A 27,701-nucleotide genomic window follows, 5' to 3' on the forward strand; every position below is an offset into this window, starting at 1 on the left:
TTTTTATTATAAAAACTGATTGTTAAAGGTTTAATTTTTTTTTAATTGAAAGGAAATTGTGTCGGCTTGACATTGGTGTTAAAAGTTTTTGATATTATATAATTTATTCATGCAAAATATATAAGAACAGTTATTTGTAGAGAGAGTAGTAATTCTCCTACGTTGACTCGATCCCTCAGTGGATATTTAAAAATAGAGTGATGTTGGCTCTATCGGGCTTTCCGAGGCAATTTGTGCGTAAGAAAGGAGAGAAAAAACCAAGGTTTTTCTTTATCCTTCCTCCGAACACCAAACACACCATAATCACATATTCCATTTTGATAATTTGATTAAAACGCAAACAAAACAAAAGCGATTAGAAATCGTCAACAATCCGCTCGATTCCCCTGCAGATTATAAAAGTTGCGTGGAAATCGACAAGCAAACAAATTCAAAACCTAACAGCTGAGAAAGCAACACCTCTATCTCCTCTCCCCCCGCCGTCTGGAGGGGATGAGACATATCTCGCAATATCCGAATGTAAATACCGGCGATCGACTACTATTTCTATAAGTGTGCTCTTAATTAATCGCTATTGTTTCAAATTGTAACCGAGATCTCATGTATATATAAATATGAAATAAATAGTTTCCTGATGAGGGTGGAATTGTCCATCGAATCGTTGGAGGATGAATAAAGAAAAACCTTGCGGTTTTTCTCTTCTTTCTTACGCACAAATTGCCTCCAGAAGACCGATTGAGCTGGGAAAAAGGACTACTCAGGTCATGGATAGACGTGACTTAAGTGCAGGCTTAGGTCACACTGTGCTATAAATTATATGAAATAGAAATTCTACTCTGCTGGAAAAACTCGCGTGAGTAGCCACAAAATTATAGTACTTGCGCGAGTAGTCACGTAAGTAATTAATCGATACACTCACTTGATTACTCACGTGAGCTCTCACATTAGTACTAACGTGAGTTTTTTTGGTAGGGCATCATGTTTCTTAAGTCATAATTTGCACAAAAATAGATTGCTACTAGAACAGTAACTAAATATATCTCCTGGATTTACAAGATTTAAATAAAAAAAGTATTATCTTCTTCTAAACAAAGCTGAACAGCAGTCCCTTGATTCTGACAGAACGAGTCCGACATGTTTTATGCGTATCAATTTGGTGACTAGCTTGGGACACGTTCACGCAGCCGCATACCATATGTGTCTCAACGTTCTGTAACGAGCTCCTAGTGTTTACTTACTGTTCTATCTTGTCCAGTTTGATTTCTTTTTAGTAGTATTGTAAGTTAGTATGTAGTGCAGAACATTAACGCAATGCAGTATTAGTCTAAAAGCCAAAGGTAGTGATTAATCATTGCAAAAGATCCACAGCAGGTGTTGATACATTCTTATATTTATTATTTTTACAAGATGTTTATCATGTTATGCGCAGTGTATTAAATGATTATGTAATTTTTTCTAGAGTTAAATTAATGTACAGTTTTTTATGTACCATTCACACTTTCTGATCAGTTTCGGCCAGCATAGTTAGCTGCTTCAAACATTTCAAGGCGATTCTGAAGCTTGATCAACTCTTTCTGATAGTAATGGTAAGCCTACCTGAATACTTAAGTAACGTTTATGCAACGCTAGAGCTGGAAATACCTTATCTGATTACACTGTATAGTGTTTCTGGCTGATGAAATTACTCAGAAACGACAGCTGTCTGGACTCTGCATATTACCGTGGATCTGTATTCTCACTTTCTGACAATCTTAGTTGGTGTTGATAAATGACCTTGAATTATGACGCCAGAAATTACTTGTCAGTGCTCTTGGATACTTAAAGATGTTAATATATCTTTCGAAAGAAATTTACACAATCTGGTATAGCAGTCTACTATTTGTGTCATTTACGAGGTGCTGTCTATGCTCCTAGTACTGGCAAACTCCGGCACCTTTGAGAAGGACGTACTTTTTTCTTCTATCTTTCCTAGCTCTTTCAACACGTTCGCGAGGCCCGTCTTTATCAGAGCATACACATTACTCCTGCCCACTGCGTACTCGATTGTTCTGGTGATTATACCCTTCAAAATCTTTAGGTCTTCTCTTTGGCTCTTTTCCACAACCTTGTGAGTTTGGCCCGCCCTCAAATCCATGGAGCCTGCGCTGGCCACCGGGGCTTTCAGCCGATCGGAACCATCGGCGGTATTTGGCTCTGTGGCCTTACCCGCTTGAGGAAATGTTGTTTTTAACTCACTCATCATGTTGTTTCTTTTCGGGGTTTATTCTTTCATCCTGTATCCTAAGAAGGAGCCCTTTTACAAGGTGCTAGCATCCGAGCCAGATGCCCCTTGGTTATTTTAACGAGGTTGATACTCCTCCCCCTCCTCCTGCCTCACCGCTTGCACAACAAGGCTCCGGGCTTGGGACCCGTGTAGCAAAGTTATGACTTGTGTGTGTGTGTGTGTGTGTGTGTGTAAATTAAAATAGTTTATACAATGTATATATACGAAGTTGGCAATATCTTCAATGTTTTAATATAAAAAACCGCTGACAATTCTTTAGCACGTAGCTTCCTTCAAGATTATGTATCGCTTTAATATCAAAATTGTTTTCACTTCATATATAATTACATACAGTTTTTGTACTTTTCTGGTTGATGGAGAAAATTATTTAACGCGTGCTGTACACAAGCGATTAAGTATGAAAAATGTTCAGTTATCGTGTAACATGAAGCAGCGTATTATTTTAATAGTCTATCTATTTCTTAGGATTAAATTAATGAAATCACTTAAAATCACTTAAAATTTGTATTATCTTTTCTTTTTCGCCCGCCGAGCAATAATTAATTAATGTTTCTTAAGGGAAATATTGCCGTGAAAAAAACGCACATGCAAGACAGAATAGTACATTGTGCGAAGAGGGAAAAATAAGCGATTTCAGGCGAGCCTTCAGCGCCCTTGACACCAACTCGTGCTAAAAACCTCACCCGAGTCAATAGCTTTTTACAATAGCTTTTCTTTCCATGTCCCACAACGGTTTTTTTCTTAACGAGGGCATGAGTAGTGCACAATGAAGTAACAAATTTTTATATTTTAAATTTTCTCGAGTTTAAATATTTGCGCCTCTGTACATCTCGATTCTCAATCAGCTCAGTCGATTCAGCGGCGGAAAATAAAAAGCGGGGAGAAATTAATTTTCTCCCTGCTTGGCAATTTTTTTCTTCCCGCTCCAACTTGAACTTTTCTAACCACGCTTGAAATTCACGATTTTCTGCGCTACTTTGTGGCATGAAAAAGGGTCAATTTCATGCCTGAGTTAGAAAAATCTTGTTTTTCGTGAATTAATAAAAAGAAAACAGAAAAATGATTCATTTTATAAAAGCTGAGAAAGTAATGATGCAGTTTTCAGTTAAACAGAGTATACAGGGTTGTTTAAACAGCCTAAAAAAGGGCCCGTTGTTTTGAATAATACTAGCTAAAACCAAAATTTGGACTTGATTATTACATTTTTACTCTAGTTATCGTATCACGCAGAAAAACGACTTTATTCAGTTTTTAATGTTTTTCTAAGGAACTGCCCCATGCAATGATTTAAAATTATAGTGGTGTATGGTTTTAATAATCTTCAATAATCATGTTAATTTTTAGAAAGGTTTGACATTTAGTTTTTGAGTGAAAAGGATTTCAACAAATTGCGCTTTATGGTGAATAATAAAAGAATGACAAACGATAATATAAATTTTCTGCAGTAAAAAGATAGGTAATTTTATTCTCTAAAAGGTACATATCGAACAATTCACTTAAATCAATTTTTTTAACATATCCCTCAAAACTAAAAACTCGCTATAAAAAAAAGAGTTAAAAAATGTCAAAACTGACTTTTGACTGGCAACGTCCATACCAGAGCACTGAGTTGGGCAGGGAAGCCAAAGCAGCTTCACACGTGTATGCTCTACGCCTCAGGGCCCGACACCTCTATTTTTAATTTTTATACGTACGGGTGTGAGCAACGAGTTGAGGCAGCAGCAAGCATTTGGTAGAGTAGCCACGCCTACTTTCTCGCTTTTGGGCGCGCGCTCTCTTTCTATCTCATAGGGACTCCTACCACTCGGGTTTATCGGGTGCGTCTGCGCGCAATTAAACTCAGTAATAGCGTTGCGTATATGCAAACGCGTTACTGAGTTTATCTTGTCGAGCGCATCTTTCTCTCGGTATGTTCGCACCTAACGCAGCAATCACCAGTTACTCTCCAATCTTTCTTCAACACACATCTCACCGTACACCAAGTAGACGATTTTCGTCACGTGTTTAGTGAGAGCCGAAAGAATCCACGCGTCATTTAGCTCAAATCGAGCGAATACGGTTCCCACACCAGGAAAATAAGTATTCAGCGTTTTAACATAATTATTTTACTAATCTACGGGCACCCGGGGATCTTCCTTGTTGAACTGATCCAGGGAGTTCTCGCCTTGGTGAAGACTCAGCACAAACACCAATAATTAACATGCCTCCGAAGAAACCTAAAAAACCGCTACGAGCCGTCCGGCTAAGGTGGCTACGTCATCCACAGTCGGTTGTCCTAGGACGCACTCCGTTGATGTGTTTTCATAACTAACAATATCATTTGTAACCACCTTGTGCGTATAACCTTGACGCACATGAGGTAATCATTCGCAACTACGTCTCACTATAGCAGACATACTGCGTTGTAGTATATTACTTGACTACGTATAAACTCTAAGCTTTCTGTCCGATATAATGTTTCGAAAAACTCAGTTATTCACTTGTAATGAATCAAGTAAATTTGACTAGCTTTTATAAGTCCTGCTGAATACCGGATTTTCATCCGTGTCGCAGACAAAATATGGAACAAATTTGTACGATAATGTATATCACGAACAGTTTTATTAAAGTACTAACGTCCATTTCAGCCATTTAGATTTAACAATTATTTTTTTTCGATTTATTTCTAGCAAGCAATCGTTGTCTTTTTAGTATATTTTTAGTATATCATTAACTCACAATCATCTCATGATATTCTAACAACCCAACAAATGTTATTCGCAGGCATTAATTATTTTATGACCTACTAATATTCTACGAGATAGAATATCTACTTCTACTATTATATTGAAGTGCTTAATGTACCTGTGTGCCGTGAAGCTATTTACATCTTTTCTCAATAACGTAAAATCTAGGAGTTAACCTGATACCTGGACATCATCTATGAGGCAAATATAATTTTGGGCTTTAAAATATTTGGGCCATATAATTTTTGGGTCTCAAAATTTTTGGATCTTAACATTTTTGAGTCTTAAATTTTTTAACCTTAATATTTTGGGGCTTTAAAATTTTTGGGCCTTAACTATTTTAGATTATTTGAACTTTCCTGTGTGCCGTAAAGCCATTCACATCTTTTCTCAACAACTTATATATTTTATTTTTTTATTATTATTTATAATTCAAAGCGCACTATTTAATGTTGCCCATATATGTCTAAAATAGGAGTTAATTTATTTGTTTATTATTAATTTATACATATATTTACTTCTACTATTATATTAAAGTATACTTAAAGTATCTGTGTGCTGTGAATCCATTCACATCTTTAATCAATAACTAACATATTTTATAAATGTATTATTAATTTAATATTTCATGATATACAATATTTCTCGTATATATCTTATTTAAATCATCATTATTTTTACTTTTATCCTTGAAACTTGAATTTTTTAAAGAAGAATTGTTTTTTTTTACGTTACCCTGAATAATGCTACATATAATTGACCATGACTGAAAACTGGTTTTGGTAAATGGACACCAACTTTGTTAAATGTTTGCCCGTGTGATTTGTTGAAGTCGAATCAATCCGTGGTATTATAACAAGTTTACCAAATTGTTTACCGCATATTTTGTCTGCCTGTATACTAAATTGCATCATTTTTCTTGCTATTAATCGAGTAAAATTACAAAGCCCATCATTCAAATCTAAATTTCTCAGCAAAGTAATTACAGCACCTACTTTTGAATGTACCTTTTGAGGCGGTAAGCCATTTGGCGTAAGTAAATTTAAAAATTATATTGGTAACATCTCTTTATGATCATCTTTGCATAAATCTACACTTAGATACTCTTTTACACCGCCTTGCATCCTATTTAAAATGTTATTATTGATTTTTAGTACGTCATTTGTTTTGATAAAAATTCTGTTGGAAGTAAAGTTATATCATTGTCCATTTCAAATTTGTTAAAAATTTTCCATGTCCAATTTTTAATAGCCATTGTTTAAACTCTTTGTCACACTTACTAACTCTCATTTTATCTTTTAAAGTCATTATTTGGAATTATCTCCACAAATGACTATTTTTCACACAATTTTCAATAATTTTTATTCGATTCCTTTGTTTGACAACAGGTAGTGTTTGTCGGAAGTCACTTGATACAATCATTACAGTGCCAACAAATTCAATTTTATTATTATATAAGCCTTTATAGTACATTGTGCAACAAGGGAAGAATGTAAGCTATGTTGAGCGTGGGTGAGATGTTCAGCGCGAGACGTAGACGAGTGCTAAAAACACCTTACCCGAATCTGACATAGCTTTTATTCTCGGGTTACACACCGCGTTTTTTCAAACAAGGGAAAGGAAGGGACTTTTCCATGAAAGGGACTTTTTTATGCGTGAAAGTTGGGTAGGAGATCGTGCATTTTAAGTCGTGCGTAAAAATTTGAAAAAATTTAAGAAATTTTAAAAAATTTAAAAATTTAAGAAATTGTAAAAATTTGAGATTTGAAAAAATTTAAAAATTTGAGAAAATTTGAGTTATTTGAAAAACGGGTATTCACAGAGGGGAGAACAAACATTTTTTCCCACTACTCATCAAGCAGGGAGAATAATATGTTCTCCCCGCTTGAGCTTAAACTTTTTCTTACACGCTTGGAATGGACGATTTTCTACACTACTTTTAGGCATGAAAAAAAGCCCATTTCATGCGCGTGTTGGGAAAAATAATTTGTCAACTGCCTGAAAAGCATGTTTTAATGTCATTGTTATTTCATCACAAATTATTTTCCAGATTCTTTCTATATATTGAATTGGGAGTAATGTTGCACGTCGAATCTTCATTTCTATTTGATGACAATTGAAAAATTGCATGTGAAGTTCTTTTATTCATTAATGAACTTGCTGCTATACCAGTTCATGCTACAGGTGGAACACTTATTTTTTCTTTATTCAAATAAGTGATAATTGTATTTAGTAAGGACCTTTTTCACTACTTTCAGGTCCATCAATTAAAAAACACTTCACATCATTAGCATTATTAATTACACTTTTCATTACCGCATCGAAAATTTTACGTTGTTCATTCCTTAAAGAACTTGTATTGTATAATAAATCATGTTCAATTACATTTGTTACATACAATTCTTCATAATTGATTTCCTTAACATCCTCACTAAAAGGTGAATTGAAATCAGTCAGTGTATACCCGTGACTTGTTCAAATAGAATGTATATGTTTCAGTAAGATATTTTCACGTATTTCTTTAGTTAACAATGGTCTGTTAAAATATGCTTCATATTTTTCAAGTAATTCTTTAACATTTTCTTGGTGATGTAATACGCATATGTTACCAAACAGGTTACACAGAGCTTTAGGAAATTTAACCTTGATTGCTTATTCCAAGAATTCGTCCCATTATTTATCGGTGGTTATTGATTTTCTAGCTACAATAACTTTCTAAAATGCTGCGTATGTAACATTTTCCAATGTTTTAAATTCTTTATAAGATTCAGCCCCTTTTACACGTAATAATAATAATCTTAAAAAAATCTTTTACGATCCTTCGGATTTACAAAGTACATTCTACTTATAGTTGGCTTCCAAACTCTTTTTCTTGGTGTTTATTTCTTTGTTTTTTTTTATTAAAAACGTAAAAATATAGTAGTATTGTACATACAAGTACTGTCTAGCTTGCTGATCGTTTCATTTAGTTCAAACCATGCAGTGAAAGTTGTGTTCAAGTTTTTATTAATCAACTCTTTTTCTGATCCTTCCTTGAAGAATACAAATTGTTGATTTTTTAAATGTGCAGCTAGTTGGTAAATTACGTGTGATAAAACGTACATTGCATATTGAAGTAGACGATACATTGCTTTTGGAGGGCTAACATATCTAGTATTTAAATATTGTTTTATTTCATCGTAGTTGAAATTTTCTTCTTCACATTCGTTTTTATTATTACCTTGACCCATTTTTGTAAATGTACAATCGTGCTTCTAATAACAGTATTTAAATAAATATTTGACACATTAAGGGGATGGATACACCTTAAATTGTCAAAAAATGAAAAATTCAATTTTTTGTTTATATTTTTCCCAAATTGTTTAGTAAATGAAATAAACTATTAAATATATTCAGGTATAATGTAAGAAACATAAAGGTATGACATTTTTTTTGAAGGCCAAAATTCAGAATTTTCATTTTTCAGCTCAGACTTACTTAAGATTTAGGCTTCGAAGGGCACTTTTATACTAAGAGATATGCTTTAAACACATATAGTTTCCAGATGAGTGTGGAGTTTTACAAAAAAATATTATTTAAAAAAATTTCTGAAAATAATTAACATCAACATTCATTTTTTGACTATTTAAGGTATATCCGTCCCCTTAAGTAGTTGAACATACTTCAAGATTAATATGACAATTTAATTTCAACAATAAATACGGTTTGTATGAAACTACAAATCGATTATCAGCTATATTGTTTTTATTGAAACGAATTTGTTTTCCATTGTTACTTTGTCGATAAAGGGGATATCCAGTATTATTAAAAGTAGTGTGATAATTAAACTATTTTAGAAAGTTTTTGGTACATTTTTTGTTTTTTGCTATCTATACATGGTGAATTCAAGTTATTTTATTACAAGAGCCTCGCTACGCTTGGACGCTAACTGCACGGTGCAACGGGACTGTTTATGTCACGGATAGTTGTGATATAGCGGACTTAAGGCAGGCAGATGCTATAAAATAGTATACGATCCTTGTGACTCAAATCGACCCATTATTACACGCCGTGTTTAACGCACGGCTGTTTAAGTCACATGTATCGTAATGTACTATTATAGCACAGTGTGGCTTAAATCCGCGTTAAAGTCACGCCTATCCGTGACCTAGGTAGTACATTATTGCACCGTGTATATTGCACTCGCTACGCTAGCGCACTAACCTCACGGTACAATAATGAACTGCTTAGATCACGGATAGGCGTGACTTGGTTGATTTGAGCAGCTGTACTATAAAATTGTTTACGATACTTGTGAACTAACCAGTCCATTAGTGCACGGCATTCTATCACCCTTGCTGCGCTCGGGCGCTAATACACGCCGTGCAATAATCGGCTACTTAGGTCACACGTATCGTAATATACTATTAGCAATTTGAAACCTAGAAGGAAAAAAACAAGAACAGAAACGACTATTATAGCAGTTCAATCTCAGCTCGAGCCAGCAAAGAAATTTATTCTGACCAATTCTAAGAATTTCCCTCTCAACATTGAACACCTGTCCAAATTCATCTACAAAGTATACGACAACACTAACATATTAGAAACTTCTCTCAGCTATACACATGATACAATTTCCTTTACAAGTATGCTCAAAAATATAATACCTTATATTCGAAAACGAAACGTCAAAAGTAGCATAGGACGAATAATAAATAAACTACTAAAACGACCAGGCGAGGACTCCAAGCCACACAAGAAATATTCAATAGCAGAGATCTCCTTTAGTAAAGAATTCAGCTGCACAGAAGACTAACAACCTTGCCTTTCCATCTAAAAAAAAAATGGCAGCAACAAACAACACTATAAATACTACATTAAGCATAATTTTTTGAAATATAAGAAACGTTCTTGAACATTTATTTGATATTAAATTTTTTTTTGAAGAGTGTATTATAATATGCGTCGAATCTTGCCCGAGGCCCGATGATATGAAGATCAATTTCCCATGCTTTATTGCATTTCGCAAAGACAGATATGATTGGAGGTGGTATACTATTACTAAAGATACGGATCCAAACGGGAAAAGGCTTTTAAAGTCTTTAGACACGTGCAAGCTTTTTATTCATAATTTCGATAATCTCACACGCATAGACTCGCACAGAATGTTTAAGTCAAATATCGACCTAACCCTCTCATTTGCTAATATCGCGGATAAAGTAAATGTCGAAGTGTTAAATGAGACCTGGGGCTCTGACCATTTCCCCATAAAAATACTATTAAATTCTCACATTTGAAAAAAAATCTTTCAAAATCAAAACCATACGGACTAACTAGATTATATTTAAAGTAAAATTGGATTTAAATCATCCGGAATTTCTGAATAGGAAATACGACGCTCTTGATCAGACATTTAAATACGAAAAATTTGTAAATATAGTCACTGAAGCTCTACGCGCAAGCACTCCGACAAAAAAACCGTTCACTCATTCTAAGAAAGCTCATATTCCTGCACCTTGGTGGGATTCTGAGTACAATCGAGTAAACCGGCTAAGTATAGCTGCCCAAAAAAGGTTGAGTTCTCCAATTCCTAAAAAGATTGGATATTGTATAAAAAAGCTTGCGCTATCGCAAGAAGAACATTTAAACAGACCAAGATAGATAAACTCAAACAATTCGCTGAAAGCCTAAACTTCGGAACAAATCCCACATACGTATGGAATATGTTCGGAATATTTAAAAACAAATGAGTTAAAATTATACCATCGCACTGCTCAGAAAATCCAAGAAAAAACAACATTGAGACCGCTCTTGCCAAGATTTACCCTCCTTTGGCCCCAACAAATCCAAATACTCTTTCCACTATCCCAATATGCGATCACTTTGAAGCACAATTCTCCTTCTTATAGTTCAACGTTGCGCTAAAGGACAAGAACCACAATTCGGCCCTGGGCATGGATGGTATTGATTTTGAGGTTATTGACTATATGCCTCTTGAATTCAAGCTACTATTATTAGATATTTTTAATCATGTGTACTCAACTGACTTTCCGCAAGCTTTGAAAAATTCATTTGTGTATTTTATACCCATAGCAGACGGTATGACGGTATCAACTTGCGACCCATTTCCTTAACGTCCTACTTTTGTAAATTGCTCGAGACGATGATCAAAAATAGGCTACAGTGGTAGGCCGAGGTCAACAACTCGATACCTCCTTCTCAGCACGGATTCCGTAAAGGCAAATTTTGTCAGGACAACCTAATTACGCTAAATCGCAAAATTGAAGAATCCTTCATTGAAAAAAAGAAACATTGACTTACTCCTTGATAAACTAGTTTCAATCGGTTGCTTCAAAAATATAATCTCATTCGTTAAACATTTAATGACTACGCATTATATATTTTTAAACTTTAATATAGGTGCCCCTAGAATGGTTTGCAAGGGAGTATTACAAGGAGGAGTCTTCAGTCGGCGGCTATACCTTCTCTATGTAGTAAATATTACTGCAAATGTTTCTAAGAAGGTCACCATCCTGCAATTTGCAGATGACTTGGCAGTATTCATTAAATTCAAGGCAAAGGAAATAAATACAAAAATTTTAGAAAACTCGGTCAAAAAAATTAAACAAAACCTAAATAGCACCAAACTGGATCTCTCCCCTACTAAAACCGTGCTAGTTCACTTTAACAACAAATACATAGTGCTCGGTAATACACATATTACAATCAAAGGACACGTTATAAAATTAAAAATATCTGCACGTGCGACACGTGGTGAAGAGTTAGCCCTGACACGCTGACTATAGTATATAAAAGTTACATACGATCCATTATTGATTATAGCTCCTTTATATATTTCTCATATCGGAAATAAAAATTCGACAAGCTCGTCGTAAGTATATAATATTTGGCCATTCGTGCAGCTTTTGGGTATAGAATTTCCACTCCCACAAACATACTTCAAACTGAATCAAAACTACCATCAATAATGAACCGTAGCCAATCCTTACTAGAGAGCCATCTAGCTTAAATCTACTCAAATAAGAAATCTTCCCTCTCAAATTTTGTCAAAGCTATCGAAATTCGGCAGAGAAGTACGAATATAATCAAAACAATAAACTATATGATTGTATAAAGTATGCAATTGATTTGAAAAGATCGACTATTTGCACGGTCGCATACAACATATACAGTCAAGACTATAAAACGCTTTTTACTTTTATTTTCGTTGAAATTAAATTCGACAAAGATCTCAAAAATAAAAGCAAAAAAGCTCCGTCAATGCTGCTCGTATATTCAACAATTTTGTTAATGGTAAAAATGTTATTGAAATATAAACAGACGAAAGTGAAATAAGTAACGCTAAGTATGTAGGTTCTTCGTGATTTTGCCCACAGCTTCAATTTGAAATTGCTAAAAGTATAGATCTAAGAGCTTCAATATTCACAGCAGAATGCATTGCTCTGAGCAGTGCAATCGATGTCATACTTAAAAATCCCGGCTTGGCTTTCTCGCTTTTTTTCCGATTCCTTAAATACTCTTTAATCTATGCAATCGGTGAAATAAAATATTAGGAATAACTTGCACATCTTGGAGGTAAAAAAGAAATACAATGAGATGATAAAAATGCAAAAAACCACAGTTAAATTCGATTTGATACTTGCTCATGCTGGCATCGAAGGAAACGAGGAAACCGACAGACTCGCTAAATTAGTAACTAGAAGCAGTTCATGCGAAATATCCCGACTGCCATTCACAGACTACACACAACATTTCACAAAAGACGCACTCTTATATATAATGAAAGACGCCAAAGAACAAGGTGCCGTTACAGGAAAAATATATATTAACTTTTTTTCATAGACAAAGCTTTAGCGTGGTACAGGTACTCCAAAGCAAATCTCAAAAGAGCCTCTATGATAACAATAAACCGTTGTAGATCTAATCATTACAATCTTGCAGCTTCATTACACCGTAAACGCATAAGCGACAGCCCGGAATGTAAATGCGGTAATGAGCATGAAGATCGCAATCATGTCATATGACAGTGTCCACTGTATAACGATCAAAGATCCGAAACGTTACTGCAGATAAAAAAGTTACTACCAAGCTCAGCTTGCTACCCACTAAAAACGGAAATATTTATCAGCGAACACAATAAAGCAGCGTGTTAGTGAATCTTCGAATTCTTCAAAAAACGTAAATTAAATGTCTAAAATGACTCCGTGTAAGAAATACTCATTACGAATCTATTTTCTTTTTTTTTGTTTTTTTTTTGCGCTATTTTTTAGTACAAGTATTTTTATTTATTCAATGATACTTCTTTCTTTCTTTATGTATTTTGTATGTATAGATAAAATAGGCAAAATATTCCTAAATAAAGCTTAATTTAAAAAAAAGAAAGAAATATATATATATATATATATATATATATATATATATATATATATATATATATATATATTATAACACTCGGTTAATACTGTCCTGCCGTGTTATAACCAGGGCCAGAAGGGCCCTGTTTATTGTAAATTAACGTCGGGCGTGCAGAAGGCTCGGCTCGGCCGACTCAGATCATGCACGTGTTTTTACACGAGCCCGCGGAGGCGGCGTAGGTCGGGTCGTAGGAAATAACACACGAGAAGTTAGATAAGGAAATATATATTCAATTGTAACTATACACGGAGGTGCAAACGCCGCACACTTCGACGAACGATAAAGAGAGACGAGAGATATTACCCTGTTGACGTGAGAGAGTGAGAGTGCAGGTACTTACAACTCGGTAGTGGCAGTAGTACTTGACGTAACGGACGTGGTCCAGTCTCGGACGTGGAGATGTACAGTTCGGACGGGCGTCGCAGCAACTCATCGGTAACGCACGGACGAATATCGTTCGCTCTCGAGGTGCTCGCAGGAATCAAACAAATCCGCGTATACAGTAGCGCGAGCTATTCGTGTGGATAGCGCAGCGAGACTAACTCTAGTCGCGGTTCTCCCGGCCGTCGGCACATCGTTGTCATATCTCGCCAACGCTGTGCGGCCAGGCGGCAACCGCGCTACCTATGCTCTCACTCTCTCTGTCTCTATCTTGCCTCGTTTCTCGTTCTCGCTCGTTTCGGCGCTCGTTGGCAGCTTGCTGAAACAATAATCTTATTACATTTAGTACATAATTAGCCGTTAGACATTTGACGTGCACTTGGCCGTCACAACACCCTCCCCCAGACGCTGTGTACCCTGCCAGGTGTACCTGCTCGCACTCAGTCATGTCTAACTGGGTAATAAGAACTTGTAATAAATATCAATTTTTACAAGGAAAACTTGACTTTTTATTCTTATCATTAACTAGATAATACATATAATGAAAGAAGTAAATAAAAAAAAAATAGTTCATTTTTAGTCTCTCGCCTCTCTTTTTACATACGGCCGTTGGCCAGTACGGCAGTCTTTTGCCTCTAAAAAAACATTAAGAGAGAAAGAAGAGAAATAAGAAAAAACAAAATGCTTCATTGTACGGGATTGAGGTAAGGTACAGGAGGAAATGAAGTGGTTCGGCCGTTAGCCTGAGCTTCTTCTTGTACTTGTCGCCGTACGTTAAATCCATTCCATGGACGTTGAAATTGGGTCACTCGTCCAATCGAGCAATACCTCGGTATCCGCAAATGGGGCATTGCGGTCCAGGTTCGGTGTAAGTCGGCAGCCTATTTTTCGCTCGACGCTTCAGTTCACGGTTACGGTCGAACTCTTGGTTCAACTGTTCGTTGGTTAGAGTCGGCCGTTACTTTACGGCTGTTGGTGCTAGAGCGGCCGTGGTTTTCGACGTCGTGTCGGGCTGATGGCTGGTCGAATCTGGCCTTAGGCTGTTGGAGCCGTCTTCGGGACAACCGGTGGCGCTGGCAATGGTTGCGGCTTCGCTTTGCATTTGGCCTTTCGAAATGCCACGGTTTCTACTAGGGTTGTGTCTCCCTTAGGTAGATCCGGCCGGTGGCCATACTTTTCCTTAATTTCCGACCCAATAGCGATGGCTTCTTCCAGCGCAGCGATCAGCTCGGTTCTGAGCTGTGTCGCTCGGTTTCTCGCTTGCTGTCTTCTGACTAAAGCCTGAGCGAACTGTGCGTCCTCTATCACCTGCAGTTCTTTCAGCAGAGCTTGCTTCCTCAGTTCGATCTCGCTCGGTGATTCCGGGATAGCAAAGATCGACCGGTTGAGCAGTTCGCTTCCCACCTCTAATCCGGATGGGACGTTGGCCTGTACTGCTGGTGTGACCGTGTGACTCATCGACTCTTCGACGATTTGTTGGACAATCTCCTCTGCTAGCTCCCTGATGTCGTCCATCTTGCGTTCAGCCGTCTATGTGGGAAGAAGGAAATTATGAGTGGAGAATGGGACGGTATACAGAAGAATGAAGCTCTCTAGTCGCATGATTTTAATTGTCAACCGTACCCGCCGCCTTTTGCGCTCGCGTTTTCCTAGGAGACAAACTATTCGGAACGTCACGCGGTTTATTTTTCGAACCTTTCGGTCTTCCGCGTTTCGCTTTGTCTACCTCGACGCTTACGGTGTTTGTCGGGTTTACAATCTTCGCCGGTTGTGTTTTGCGTTTTACAAGTAACCGCGTTTTCCTCGGCCTACCTCGCTTTTCCGGTCGCTCGCTACTTGCGTTAGATTCTTTCGCTTCTTCAGTTTCTTCATTGTTGACGGACGTAGTCCTGATGTCGTCTACTTGATCAGTAACTTCAAAGCCGTCTGCTGCTGCGATAGGCTCACCGTCGTTTTCTTCTCTATTGTGATACTTTTCCAAATATTCGACAGCAGTCGGTCCATCAACCGTTCCATTTCGGTCAACTAGTTCGTAAATACCTGGGCTCAGTATACGGCTGATTTTGAAGGGGCCGATAAACGGTGGAGCTAATTTAGCTGACACTCCCTCCGCTGCTGATGACAGTACTCTATTCTTTTTCCAGACTTCGTCGCCTACTGAGTACTCCACGTTTCGGTGTCGGCTGTTGAAATATTTGGCCTGGCGCGCTTGCGCTTCTTGAGCGTTATCTTTAGCCGCTTCTTGGAGTTCTCTCAGCTTCTCCATCCTAGCCTTCCATTCAGATATAGCGATCTGATCTTCGTTGGCTATAGCTTCAATCTCCTCTTGTCGAAGCAGATATTTGGGGTGGCTTGGCTGTCTACCAAAATTTAACATCGCCGAAGAAGTCTGGAGTGAGTCTTGTGTAGCCGTGTTCATACTGAATGCGAACTCTGCTATATGTTCGTCCCAGTTTTTATGATGACCCTCGATATATTCGCGGATCAGCGTTTTAATCGTGCGGTTCGCACGTTCTACGGTGTTAGGCTGAGGGTGATAAGGTGATGCGTACGTATGGTGTACTCCCCGTTCCTCTAGGAATTTATCCATAGCTTTATTTCGGAACTCTGATTCGTTGTAGGAAAAGAAGAAGACTTTTGGCGTTCCGAACCGTAGAAAAACCCGTTCATTCAAGTTTTTAATGATGGTCTGAGCGTTGGCCTTTCGTATAGGTATGCATTCTACCCACCTGGTAAACATGTCTTGAAACACCAGTAAATATTCATAACCGTGAGTAGACTTTGGTAGCGGACCCATTACGTCACCAGCAACTGTTTCCCATGGACGCGAGAAGTTGCGACTGCCCATCTGACCAGCTGGTTTTCTTTGTTCAACTTTGCATTGTTGACAGATCAAGCAGCTTCGGACGTAATTTGTCACATCTTTTTTCATCGATGGCCAATAGTATGACAGGGCGACTATTTCTTGCGTTTTCTTGCGGCCGAAATGACCTGACGTCGCTTCGTCATGACACTCGTTCAAAACTTGAGTTCTTTTCTCTTTCGGAAGTACTAATTTCCAAGCATTCTCATCTTCGAAAACATCATCGACGAATGCGTCAGGCCGGTAGGTATATAATTTTCCACCTAATAACTTCCAGCCAGGAAATTCTAGCTGGTTATCAGTTACTTCCTTCTTTAATTCGGTGTACCATTTGTCAGTTGTTACTTCCTCTGGTGTAATACTCGTAATAATCGGACGTGTCTCTTCTGCGTCGTCTCCTTCGTAAAGTCTCGACAGCGCATCGGGAACCACATTCATTGAGCCTTTGCGATGTTCGATCATGTAATCATATTCCTGCAATTCAAGTGCCCATCTGGCTAAACGTCCAGTTGGATTTCGTAAATTACTTAGCCACTTGAGACTGCTATGATCGGTAATCACCAGAAAATGGTAACCTTCAACGTAGGGACGGAATTTTTGTATCGCCCAGAGAACCGCTAAATATTCACGCTCGCTCACTGAGTAATTCCGTTCCGCCGGAGTCATAGTGAACTCGCGAACGATAACACACGTTCGTCCCCTTCTATCACCTGCGTTAAAACAGCACCAAGGCCTGTGCCAGAAGCGTCGCATTGTAGACAGAAGGTTTTATTAAAGTCTGGTCGGTGGAGAACCGGAGCGGATGCTATCAGCATTTTAGTTTGCTCGAACGCGCGTTCTTGGTCTTCCCCCCAAACGTAGCTTGTTCCTTTCTTAAGCAGTCGATTTAAAGGTTCGACTAAAGTTGCAAAATCTTTGAGGAACTTCCTGTACCACGACGACATTCCCAAAAACCTGCGCAGTTGTTTTAATGTCTTCGGAGTCGGGTACTCTATAATCGGAGCGATTTTATCCGGATCCGGACGTAAACCGTCCCTGTTGGCGAGCACGCCAAGATACCGCACTTCCGATTGACAAAAATGAATTTTCTCTCGATTTATAGTCAATCGTGCTTTGGCTAGCTTTGTCAGCACGATCTCTAAGACTTTTAAATGGTCTTCGAACGTTTCGGTACAGACGATAATATCGTCCAAATAGCTGTAACAGTGTGGTTCGAGATCGGGCGTAATCAAGGAATTATTTTTATCTGATGGTAAGCGTTGCTCAAATCTATCGTCGATATATAACGAGCACCTTGAAGCTTACTCAAGATAGTATCCATGAAAGGTAGGGGGTAAGCGCTTACTTTGGAAACTTTATTTAATTTGCGGAAGTCGATGCACAAGCGACGCTTTCCACTGTTCCCCTTTTTCACCATCACGACGGGACTCTCTTACTTGAGAAAAGAGCATTTCTTCGAGTTTCTTCGAAACCGGATAGAATTTTTGCTTGATCGGACGACATGTCTCTACCTCTAGATCGAACTCCACCAAGTTCGTAAAGCCGAGCGGCCCATCATCTTTAGGAATTAACCGATCGAGTAATTCTTCTAACATCCGTTTCTGGCCTTCATGCAAATCCTGCAGGCCAATCGAAGCTAAGACCGGACGAGTGGTTCCGTCTGTTACCGCTTCACAGGCGTTTATGACTTCGGTTGAATTTTCAACCGTTAACGTTCGTTCACGAGGGTTAAGCCTAGCGTCGAATTGTAGAACGAAGTCCGCGCCTAAATTGCATCCTTCACGTAAGTCAGGTACTACTAGCGTAGTAAGCGTCCTGGTTTGTCCACCGATCGTGAAGGGCAAGTCGACTGTTCCAGTCACCATTGAGGTTTTACCGTCCGCCATGCAGGCGACTATTCCGTCACATGGTTTTATTTCTGCGTTACATGCACTGGCTAGTTGTACGGACGTAGCCCCGATGCAAGTTTGAGTGGCTCCTGGGTCGTAAAGGGCCCTGACCCTGAATTCACCTACCTGCACCTGCAGCCACCAGCGCTGATCGGATAAAACAGCGTTACTACTGGTCGCTACACAGTGTGCTATTGCAGTCGGATTTAGTTGTTCAGTCGACTGTGATGCCGAGATCCCTGAATTAACCTCGGGGTCAGTACGGATCTCGCTTACTGTTCCCCTTTGGCTTTTCCCGCACAATTGGGACACGTCTTCTTCGTAAAGCCCGGTGACTTACAAGTCCAGCAAGCTAGTTCTCTTTTTTCCTTGTTTGCTGAGTCACTCGAATTTCCAGACGGTTTATTGGCCTCCTTGGAGTCGGACTTATTTTTCACATCTGTCGGCACTGTGGACTTCGTCTGCTGATTTTCCCCAAAGGGTTTCTTCTTACCCTGCGTAGATCTATTGGACCCTTTTTGCTTCTGACGGCCGTAGTTATCCTTGTTTGCTATAGAAGGGTAATTGTTGTTGACCCAAGTCTTGAACCAGAGGGGTGGCTCCTTTGCATCCGTTGGACAGATAGCTGCTATCACCGGCTGATTTTTATTCTTTGCCTTCTCCTGTGGATTATAAGCCGCTCCTGGAAGCATAGATTTCTCCGGAGTAGGGGGTGGCTTGTAACGTGATTTTGCTCTCGTCCGCTTCTCGGCACTCACAGCTTTACTCTTGAATTCGTTTAGAGTTTCGAATTCCATTCGACCGAAAATCAATTTTAACTCTGGATTCATATTTTGATATAAAATATCCAGCTGTTGTCGAACTGGTAGGGCATCCGGCATACGGTTGAATATCATGACCATGCTAACGTAGTAATCGTTTACGTCTTCGTGTGGTCCCTGCGTACGTGAACTCGCCTCCACAATTAGTTGTGAGCGCTCTTCGTCTGTCATGCCGTACGTTGCTCTGGCTTCCTCGCAGAAATCTTTCCACGTGTGCCATTTCGGACGTTCAACCCTAGCCCATTTCAATGCTCTTCCTGATAGTAAAGAGGTGGTGTGTGATAACGCGTCTTACAATTCTTCTTCTGAAATCCTTGGACGAGCTAGTTTCCTGCAACCTGCCACTAATCTGATAAACTCTTCTACATCTTCTGTTGACGTGCCTCCGAATTTTACATTCCATTTCCGTATTTTGTCGTTAATATCGGCGGAATTTTCTCTCAACGTATTTTGGAGGTTAGAGTCATAATATCCAGACGTATTAGTCTGTAGGTTGCTTGGCCCTCGTTCTGAAACCAGGCGATTCGGACGTATTAGCTAGTCCCCCTCTCTCCAAGCATTCCCACTCCTTTGCTGGGAATCACCAGTATTTTGTGGTTGGTTTATTCTATGCTGATCGCACGTCTGGCAAAACTGGCTTTGATGACATGTCAGTACTTGTGGCTGTTGTGCCATTCTGTTCTGTGAAAAGATATTCCTCTCGTAACTCGACTGTTGTGTCGTATACGGAGGCTGAATCGGCCGTAGTTGGCCAGGCGTATGGTTGTGTGGTGTCGACTGTTGACTTAGCCTTCGCTGAGGTTGCTGGTATATGTTGCTATCTTCTAATTCTGAAGTTGAGAGATTCTTGTTCGTTGGTTCGAAATACCTGGTCGTGTACGTCTCATTAAAATCTACGTGTTTACTCTTGGTCCCTACTGATGGTGGTGCATCTTCTTTCGACCGTGTAAATTCTGATGTTCTTAAACGGGTACTACACGCTGGGGGCTCTCTCTGAGCGCTGTTAGCTATACGTAATTTCTTTATATATTCGCACGCCGCATCTCGTATTTTCTTATACTGTGCGATTTCGTCGTCTTTCTTTAATAGGTCGTCGACGACTCTTCTCGGTAAATTGTACGTGCAGCCGTCGCTGGCTAAATACATCAGGGAATCGACGTTCAATGTTCTCTCTTGTTCATCCGCTAATTCTGGGGGATTCACGTCTATTCTTATTTGAACTGGATTTTCGAGGCTTTCCTCAACAACGTCATTCCCTACGGTGCTAGTATTATCGCACGGATTACCACCGAAAATTGTTGCTAACGGTTGTCGAACCTGTTCTCTATGTAGCGGTTGACCGAACCCTATTGTTACTGGTTCCAACCAGCTGAATTCGTTTTCGACGCCGCTTGGATTGCTGCAATCCATAGGCTGATACGCCTGTTGCTCCTGGCTTTCAGCATCAGGATTGCTGATAGCATTTCTTTGGTGCAAAATTCTTAGACTTATTTGATTCGCGTTCCGCTCTTCTTCTTCAAATGTGCCGCTGACTTCTTGAGGGATATAATTTGTTATGTACGACGCGCGTCGTGTCGCCCGCGATCTACATAACTCCTCCGAATTTAACAGGGTTAGCGACGGACGGAAGTCTTCTGGCGCGTAGTCACCTGCTAGGCACCTAAACAATCGACGCATTCTGTCTTCATCAGCCCCCCTATCCTGCAAACCTAAGAAATCTAACGCTTGATCTAACGTATTCGCGTCCATCGATCTTACGTGGTCTTGTATCGCTACATGCGATCTGCTTAAGTCTATGTACGAGCCAGTTAAAGACATTGTGCTCGTTGAGTATTCTGACATTTAATAGAAGCAGAGCCAAGTCAAATTCAGCACAACCAAAAAAACTCAGGATTCAACAATCCAAGTTACTCTCGCAGTGAATTTAATACTTAGTTGTCGACACTGGAACACACGTTTGCTTTTTCGATTAATACGTGTTATTTAATTTTAATCACTCCATTAAATTTTTATAACGGTAACAATGATTTGTTTTTGAACCGCGATAAATTGCCTGACAGAGTAAGTAATCACGCACGTTTTGTGCTACAAGTTTTAAAATCTGAGAAAGAGAAAAAAAACTTACTAATTTGTAAAAAAAACAATTCCACTTTAATAAATTATTTCTGAATTTAAATGTTACTAACTCCCTCTATCATGCAAACAAAAATTTTTCTACGCGAATTCGAAAAAGCAATTATACGCCGGAGCGGCTGTGTGTTGATTGTATATGTATTTTTATTCGTACGTTTCTGTACTCAACTACACAGCTATTTTTTTTTCACAAACCCAGGCTCAAGATCTCGCGAAATTTTTCTAAATTATTATCACGATTTATGCCTTAACATTCCTAATAGCACAACAATTTATTGAACTGCGAGATTACGGCTTAAACAGTAGTCAAGTATAAAAATTGCATCAGAGTGCAAAAGAATTCTCAAAAATCCATACAATAGTTTGAATTCCTATACTGACTATAGTTCATCCGTCTCACTCGCACTCAGCCAAAAATTCCCTGCCTAACGGGCGACACTGTAAGCATTCGAGCTCTCGGTTCGCGGCGCGCGATGTAAACAATGTATACACTCGCTGTCGCTGGCCGCTCGGTCGTTGACCGTTTCGAATTTTGAAGGCTGATGCCTGCCGCTACAAAGTTAAACTGCGCGTATTATTCGACGCTGTCTAATACTTCCTACCGTTGCGGTCAATTTTTCTTTTTTTTCCGAGTCTCACTTACGTCTACAATGTGTCGACACTGTAGCACGAGTAGCCGCTGTACAATTTTCGTATACTCGCTAGTTAAATCGCTTGACCTTGACACACGTTTTTGGGCGCCATTTATAACACTCGGTTAATACTGTCCTGCCGTATTATAACCAGGGCCAGAAGAGCCTTGTTTATTGTAAATTAACGTCGGGCGTGCGGAAGGCACGGCTCGGCCGACTCAGATCATGCACGTTTTTTTACACGAGCCCGCGGAGGCGGCGTAGGTCGGGTCGTAGGAAATAACACACGAGAAATTAGATAAGGAAATATATATTCAATTCTAACTATACACGGAGGTGCAAACGCCGCACACTTCGACGAACGATAAAGAGAGACGAGAGATATTACTCTGTCGACGTGAGAGAGTGAGAGTGCAGGTACTTACAACTCGGTAGTGGCAGTAGTACTTGACGCCACGCTTTCTCTTTCGCGCGCGCGAGAAAACAAACAACGTTTTCGACACCGCGTTCGACGAATTGAGAGTGAATATCACCTGACACGGGCAAGTGCGGAAATATACAAATGCGATTTTTTTTTTCTTTCGACAAACGGGAAGCTGTGAGTCGAAAAGCCATAAAGCGCTGTGCGTGTAGTGGCATAAAAGACGCAATATATACCGCGACGAACCACAAACGACAAAGTGATATAAAAACAGTGGGACCGTGAAAATCGTTGAGAGTTTAGGAAGTACAAAGTTTTAGTGCAGTGATTGATTTTTTTTACGAGAAAGAAGTTATTCAGAAGGAATTTTTTTTCCTTTTCTTTTCCGAGATTTATTTTTTTTCCGGTGCAAACATGAATGAATGAGTCGTTCATTTTTTTTCTCCTTCTTTAGTTGAGAAACTAAAGCAATCACTGCAACTACGACAAGAGATCTGTACGACAGGACTGTTTTGTCATGCAAGCGATCGCCCCCTACCCATAAAGTAACGACAAAATCGTGATACGACTAGTCGGTTTGGGAGGGAGTACATGCAAAGCAGGCCCGAATACAAAAGATTTCGAATATTAAATTGTTGTACAATTAATATTCAAGTGTGTGATTCCCGAGTAACAGAATAATGTTTGGCAGGTTTATAACCTTCGTTCAGAGCTGTTCCGAGAGAAGGCGGAAAGTAACGTCCAGGACGATCCGACCATAAATCAAGAAGAGACCAGTCAAAGGGTAGACACAGATCAGAAGACAAACGCTGGCGAGGAGAGCAGCGAGTCCACGTCTAGTTCATCCTCGAATGAGGAAACCAAGTCACCCCAGAAGAAATCCAAGAGTATGTACAAAACTTCCTAAATTAATCACACACAAAAACTGATAAAATTCGAATACGAGATTCAGAGATTGGATCCAAATACTAACCTTACATTATGATAATGTAAAACTAGTATAATAATCAATTATAAGCCCAAACATTCATTAAGATTGTAATTCACAGAACGGAATCACGCTTTGATGAAAGTAATGGAAAAGCAGACAGAGGTGATAACTGATCTGGCTCAACAGATTCGTACTATTTTCAAGGCGATGTTTGAGAGCAATGCAATAGCAAGGAAAAATCACGAGCTGCTCGGAAAGTACATCCAGAACAACCAGGAGCTGTACATCAATCACATTCAAGAGAGTCAACGGCAAAATTCAGAGATGATAAGAGTAACGCTCACGGCACTAGCTGAAGTGAAAACCGCAGCTGTGACCAACACAAATCCCGAGAAACCTAAACCGGTAAATAAGCCTACTATACTCACCTCCACTATGATTTACAATGCCTTAAACACAAATAACACACAAACAGAGAACGAAACAATCACAAACACACTTGGAAAAGTTGGAGAGAGCTTAACAAAAGTCTAGAAAAAACAATACATGTCAACAGACATTTCAAAAGAGATTATATGCTAAAAACTAAAAGCATTTTTGAAACTTGGCTGGACTCTCTCCACTCCGAATTATCAGCACAAAATCTATTACAGATTTTGACAAAAGCTGAGAAATTCAAAGACGACGATTCCGAGAAAACAACTCATGAGAAAAACGCAGTCAGGGATATTATCATAAATCACCTGGACGAACATTACCATCAAAATGTCATACAGATCAGAGAACCTTCCGAGATCATAGAACAATTAAAAGAAACGAGACGAATAGAGGCAAACTTGACTGACTCGACAGTAAGACAGAAACTGTACGACTTGAGAATGTCCAAAGGAGAAAAAGTAACAGTTTTCTGTGAAAAGTTTGACAATCTAATAAGACAGTACGAGACTTGTAACAAAAATAAAACTATTGGAGAGGAGGAAAAGAGAGCCATTTTCGAACATGCTGTTACCAAAGCTCACCCTGATCTTGCTACAGCGATCTTTGTGAAAAATCAAACAGGCACAGTTATGACAACGAATGAAATGAAATCATTCTTGTTACAGCTTGAGGCTAAAAATCAGAAGAATCCAGAGGCCAAGGCGGCAACTTTACCGAGACAACAGCACAAGGCACCAGCCAACGATCCTGAACTGGCTAAAGTCAAGTGCTACAGATGCAACAAGCATGGACACTATCAAACAGATTGTCCATTGAAAGAGTACAACATGTGGTTCTGCTACACCTGCAACAACATTGAAAACCACAAGGGGGACAACTGTCCTAATACAGTCCAGAGGTATGACAATACAAATTCTAACACTAACACACATAACACAAGTAAACGAGGCACAGGTAGAGGTAGAGGGGTATTCAGAGGAAAAGCGAAAGAATCCTGAAAAAATAAGCCGTATGACAGACCAAGGGGAAAAGGTCAAAACAAGAGAGGACGAGAAGCTGCAAAATCTACAGGTAATTACAATAATACAAATTCTGATGATAAAAGTGTCCAATTCATTGCGGACTCAGGATCTACCGAGCACATCATGAATAAGGGACTACTCCTCAGAGACTACGTTAAATGCACAAACGAAGAAATCCGCAGTGCAAATAAAAATGAGACAGCTAATATCAAAATAGACGGCAGAGGTAATCTATTTTTGAAATTAAATGAGGACAACAAAACACTACATTTGTCAAATATAATCCATGTTGAGAATGCATCAGACAATTTGCTATCGCTACGCAAATTTGCAGAAGCGGACTGCGGCATATACATGGATAATTCAGAGTTAAGGATATTCGACAAGAAAACAGAGAAAAGCCTAATCACAGGCTAAAGAGTGAATGAGATACCAAACTGGTTAGTGAACTTTGAAGTTCAAGACACTAACACAAGAAAAAACAAATATGAAAGCTATCAAGTAAAAGCTCAGCTGGTTACTATTGAGGATCTCCAAATGCAATCACAGACGGAGACACAGAATTCAGAAGTTAATTCCCAAAACCCGTCTGAGATTGGGAGGGAGAAAGATCAGGATACCTCAATGGAAACAGAAAAAGAATCGAGCACAAGTGAAGTGAACTTAAACAGAAATATACTTGATCTAAACAAAACCTTTTCCGAGACAGAGATAGAAAAAACTAAGCAGAGATTTCACCAAAGGAACTACCGAGAAAAGCAATTGGAGACCAAGTGAAGGCATGTTATGGCACAAGAGGCTAGGACACACCTCACTGGATTACATGAGACATTTGCAAAAACATGAAGAGAACTTAAATAAGATCAAGCTAAACAGAGATATAATGGACTGCGAGACCTGCATCTTAGCCAAGATGGAGAATCCCCCGTTCAAAAACAACAGAAGTTGATCAGATAGGCCACTTCACACAATACACGTAGACACAATGGGAAAGATATCTCCACCTTCGTTTCTAGGCGAAAACAATTTTATTATTGTCTTCATAGATGATTTCACAAGATATGCGAGAGCATGCAGTGTGAAGCACAAAAATGAATCTGGTAAATGTTTAGAGAATTTCCTAAAACATATGAGGAATCTGATAGGCAAAAACGAAAAGGTGTGCTACATCAGAGGAGATAATGAAACAGAGTTCACAGGAGGTGAATTTGCAAAAATTATGGAGAGAGAAGGAATTAGCAACAACTTCGCTCCACCATATACTCCAGAAGTAAATGGTACTGCTGAGAGATTCAATAAAACCATTCAGATGAAAATCCGAGCTTTAATGGTAACATAACATAATAGACTACAGATGGATTTTTAAGAGAAAATGCAACAACGGAGAAGAGAAATTCAAAGCCCGACTGGTAATCAGAGGATTTAAAGACAAAAATCAGTATGAACTAAGCGAAACCTATGCTCCAGTCTCCAGACTGTCAGTCATCAGGTCAGCTCTAGTGATCGTCAAAAAACATAATCTAGACGTACATCAACTTGATGTAAAAACCGCCTTCTTGAATGGAATACTAGAGGACGAGGTGTTCATGGAAATTCCAGAAGGTCTCGATCTCAACAGAGAAAAGAAAATGTGTAAACTTAGAAAGACTCTCTACGGACTAAAAATTAGTCCTAAGAGGTGGAATCTAAGATTTTCAGAAGAAGCCAACAAACTAGGGTTGGAAAGAGATATCAACGACCCCTGTTTATTTACCTGGAGAAAGGAAGGTAAAATGGTGTTATTAGTACTGTATGTAGACGATATTCTACTAGTAGGAAACAATTCTGAGAAAATTCATGAAGTGAAAACAAAACTATATGAAGTTTTTGAAATGAAGGACCTAGGTGAACCCAAATTGTTCCTAGAAATGAAAATACAGAGAAAGAAAGAAAAGAAAATTATGATACTGAGTAATCCTGAGTACACTAAGAAAATCCTTAAGAGATGTAATATGTACGGTAGCAAACCACAGAGCACTCCAATGGTCACGAGACAAGTGAAAAATAGAGAATCGGAGCAACACGAGAAATTGCGCGACCGAGAGACACCGTGCAAAGCCCCATATAGAGAAGCTATAGGCAGTTTACTGTACTTGGCTGGAACTACCAGACCAGACATAGCTTACGCTGTCAACTTTCTAGCGAGAAAGCAAACAGCACCTTCTGAGAGTGATTGGAAAGATGTAAAGAGAATTTTTCGCTATCTAAAGGGTACTACTCAGCTTGGTCTTACTTACAGAGAATCTGGAGAAAAACTCGAAGATTTACTGACTCAAGCTTCCGAGATTGTGAAGAGTCAAAATCAACTGGAGGATACGTAATACAACTCTACCGAAATACAATAGCTTGGAGAAGCTACAAGCAGAGTTACACGTCCTTGTCTACTTGTCAAGCCGAATATCTCGCCATGAGTGAAGCCTGCCAAGAACTGATTTCACTGGACAAAGCCATAACATATATAACTGGCAAGACAAACTATCCTGTGACTGTTTGGTGCGACAATGCATCAGCAGGTAAATGTACCGAGATGGACGGAGTACATAAACTAAAGAGCTTTGACGATGATGTAGAGAGCATTCAAAGAAAATTAAAAGAAAGAGAAAGTACAAAATCAATTTTTTTCTTCTCATTTGTCTGTTCACAGGATCCCATGATTAAACGTAGTGGAGGCACGTCGGGAGGGAGTGTTGGCAATCGCCGAGCCTC

The 27,701-nt window shown here is 39.0% G+C and overlaps 2 protein-coding genes across 40 annotated transcripts in view; one reads left to right on the forward strand and one right to left on the reverse strand.

The window, feature by feature from the left end:
• LOC100118566 (coiled-coil domain-containing protein AGAP005037) overlaps positions 1 to 27,701 on the reverse strand; it is a 1,551,999-nt gene that overhangs the window by 1,052,307 nt on the left and 471,991 nt on the right. The window lies entirely within an intron of this gene.
• The window catches only part of b6 (ENSANGP00000029450-like protein), a 123,425-nt gene that overhangs the window by 78,260 nt on the left and 17,464 nt on the right, over positions 1 to 27,701 (forward strand).

Source organism: Nasonia vitripennis (assembly GCF_009193385.2).
Source record: "Nasonia vitripennis strain AsymCx chromosome 1 unlocalized genomic scaffold, Nvit_psr_1.1 chr1_random0005, whole genome shotgun sequence".
In the NCBI taxonomy this organism is placed as follows: domain Eukaryota; kingdom Metazoa; phylum Arthropoda; class Insecta; order Hymenoptera; family Pteromalidae; genus Nasonia; species Nasonia vitripennis.